At 48.0% G+C, this 3,438-nt stretch overlaps 1 long non-coding RNA gene across 1 annotated transcript; it reads right to left on the bottom strand.

Annotated features, from left to right (window-relative positions):
* Positions 1 to 1,270: 1,270 nt before the first annotated feature.
* On the bottom strand, positions 1,271 to 2,841 carry LOC144366896 (uncharacterized). The gene is made up of 2 exons (XR_013426071.1): positions 2,267 to 2,841; positions 1,271 to 1,800 (listed from the first exon to the last, which is right to left on the bottom strand). It is a non-coding gene; the product is annotated as an uncharacterized LOC144366896 (long non-coding RNA).
* Between the last annotated feature and the right edge of the window lie 597 nt (positions 2,842 to 3,438).

A 3,438-nucleotide genomic window follows, 5' to 3' on the forward strand; every position in this document is an offset into this window, starting at 1 on the left:
TCCACCTTCTCCCCCTCTTGTCCAGTGATCCCGTCCTGCACAGTGAGTGTCAGCTGACACTCACTCTTTTCCTGCTTCTTCCTGGCTTTCCTTCCAGCTCCCTTTCAAGCAGGACGGAGGTCTCAGTTCTCCTTGGTCCCACAAAACCCAGCTCTCACAATCATCTCAGGTGGCATCTGCCCATGACTTGCAACTAAAGCAATTCTGGTTGTTTCCTCTCCTTAACACTTGGTCCTGTTGATGGACAGTTGCTCCAGTGTTTCAGTTATGTCACTGAGACGTGACTCGCCCCCTCAATAGCTATGGAGAGACTCCAGAGTCAGGCCAGCTGCTAGGCACTATAGATCCAGCAGTGAGGTAAACCAGCCCTGCACATGTGAAGTTTCCATTCCAGAGCAAGGAAGCAGACAATCCACTGACAACTAGCAAGTAACTTTGCACTGTGTCAGATGATGACAAGCAATGTATTTGCCATTTGATATATGTCACTTCAGAAATGCCAAGTCAAAACACATAAATTTGAATGAGATTCTCTAATAAACAAAAGATATTTCTAATAATCCAGAAAATGGTGAGCCCGGAGAGCTGGATGATGGCACAGTCCAAAGAGTTAACATCTTCTTGTCTGAGCTTCTGCAATCCAATCTGATGTCTGAATTACAAAATTGGATTTGATCCACTTGGCAGGGAGGGAAAAAAGATGAATCAGAGACTGAGAGCAGAAAATTTTAACTAGTGACATCTACTTAAAACCATGGGTATTATGCACCTAAAGTTATCTTCAGAGCAATCTAAGGAAATCCACAAACTGGAATCACCCCCCACACACACCACCCCAGTGATCACAGGTCACAGGCCAGCAGCATGTGATTGTACTCTCACGGGATGTCAGGGCAGGGTGTGCACTGGCCCCAGTGCCCTGTCCCAGAGTTCCTCCCACTAGATCAAGGTGTCTTCTTAGTGAAGTCAAATGCAAGGTCTCCAAAATGACAACCATGACAATAGGTGGTAATAATCCAAGCACCTGTGCTCAGCTCCATACTGAGAATTCATCTGCTTGAACTCCCTTATGCCTCCCAAGGAATCTCTGTAGCAGATTACACCTTATCTCTACCTTTTACAGATGAGCAAACTGAGGCACCAAGAGGTCATGAAATTTACCATCATTAGTAAACTGTAGGCGGTGACTCTTGGTGCCAACATCCTAATCGATAGCAGACATCGGTCTCAGTCTGATTTCTGCTGCTGTAACAGAATATTGCAGACAGAGTAACTTGAAAGGAAAAGAAATTTTATTTTCTCACAGTTCTGGAGGTTGGGAGGCCCCGAGGTCAAGCAGCTAGCATCTTTTGGGGGTCTCTAGCAGCATCACTCCAAAAGTGTTGGACAGAGAGACCAAAGGGGGCCAAACCTGTCTGGCCTTTTATAAGGAGTATGTTTCCACAACTTGAAATCCATTCCCGTGACAGCAGCGTTACCATATCCACTGTGCCTTGATGACCTCATCACCTCTGGGTAGACCCCTCCCGACATGGTTGCCTTGGGGGTTTGGTTTCCAACAGGTACCTTTTGAGGACACCTTTAAAACGGTGATACCCCGGCTGGAGAGTTGGATAATCTTACTTATTCTGGAATTCTCCAGCACCAATTGAGGATGGGCCCTGGGAACTGAGCTGCATACCTGAGCCCTGACAATTCAAGGCCAACATCCAGATGTGAATGTCCACCTGGGCCTGAGAGAGCAGACGGAGGAAGATGCTGCATCCAGATAAGTGGAAAGAGGCCGTTCTCTGGGCGAAGCTATTAGGAATTAGAGAGACGATTTTCAATTTATTTTGCTTCTCTAGGTGAGGATTTATGGGCTATGTACTTTAATTTTATTTTTAATGTTTATATGACAGAAGAGCTGAGATGCCCCCCACACACACACACACACATACACACACACCACACCTCCCCAAGATGGTGTTACTTTCTTCATCATTCTATTTTCTGAGGAGCCCTGAGCTGAGCTGTGTGCTTGTTACCCCTAACTTATTAATAGCACCTCTGTCCAACAGCAGGCTGCTGCTCCTCTAACGCAAACACGCAGAGAGCAAGGAACCCAGCACTCCTTCAGGTAGAATTAAGAAAATACAGAGGCAGTATGCAGGAAGGATGGATGGCCCATCTGGCTCAGGAAGGGAGAGTGTCAAGTTTGTCACAAGGAGTAAAATCACACTGGCCTCCTGAAAAGGCAAGTCAGAGTGCTGAGCCGCAACCTCACCTCTTTGTCTGTCTGCTGGGGACCCGAAGCCTCAGAGACTTTTTTCAGCAACTCTTCCTGTGATATGAGGTGGTCTAGAAAAATCTTCTCTGTGTTGTGCTGTGATGATTATCACATCTGGGCTGCTGCAGGAGCCAGGAGGAAGCGGAGAGACGGTTTGAATTCCCACACTGGGATTCTGCAGGCATTTCTGAGTCTGTGTTGATGAGGAAACTGCACCAACTCTTGGTGCCATCATCCTAATCGATAGCAGACATCGTGTTGGAGAGCAGGTCATGCATTCTGGCATGACTAAGGACTGAAGAGAATTAAAGTACTAAGAGTTAGGAAAGGCCATCGGGAGATGGGAGGCACAGTGGGGTGGAGGAGGGGGCCCTCATCAACCAGACCATGCCTCACCACACCATCGCTGTATTAAACTGCCCAGAACAGAAAGTTAAGTGGAGAACACAAAGGTTTTTTATTATTATTAATGAGAATCCCCCCCAAGTTATTCTTAAAGTAGTTTCTTTCAACTCCCATTTCCACTCAAATTGAATTCACTAAAACATTACCAATCTCTCGTCCCATCCCATACTCAGGGAGTACCAGAATTCCATGAGCTTCCACTACCGGCTGCTCTAAGCCCCTGACAGAAGGAACAGGGAGGTTTGTGAATGCTCCTGCCCAGAGAATGACTTCAGGAAACAGCCAGATGGCTCCACATGCCCACCGTCTACCTGCCACGAAGAAAACCCCTCAGCTGCAAGGCTTGCAACCAAGCCAAGTGTGTGGTTCCTCCTGCACTGCTTGGACCACAGGGCCCGACAGCCCCAAGTGACCACCCAAAGGCCCCCTGAGCTCTCCAGAATCATATTCCTAATTACTAATAGCTCAGCCCCAAATCGGACACGGAGGTTCAATCTGGGATGGCTGCGATGCTGTGAGTTAGTGAGACAGTGTCCGGGATTGTCCACCCTGTCAGAGTCCATTATCTCCTGCTCTGTTGGAGCCTGGTTCCAGGATTAATGACCAACCAGCACCAAGGGAGCCCTGGTTAAAGCACAGGCTCCCAATCCCCACCTCCCAGACCTGAGGAGCCGGTCCTCTAGGCTGGGGCTCTGACCGACATTTTGTGAGCCCCCCTGGTAATTCCTTGTGTGCTCAGGATTGGCAAACCTTGGCAAGAGCAG

The sequence above is a fragment of the Ictidomys tridecemlineatus genome, chromosome 1, assembly GCF_052094955.1.
Source record: "Ictidomys tridecemlineatus isolate mIctTri1 chromosome 1, mIctTri1.hap1, whole genome shotgun sequence".
Classification (NCBI taxonomy): Eukaryota; Metazoa; Chordata; class Mammalia; order Rodentia; family Sciuridae; genus Ictidomys; species Ictidomys tridecemlineatus.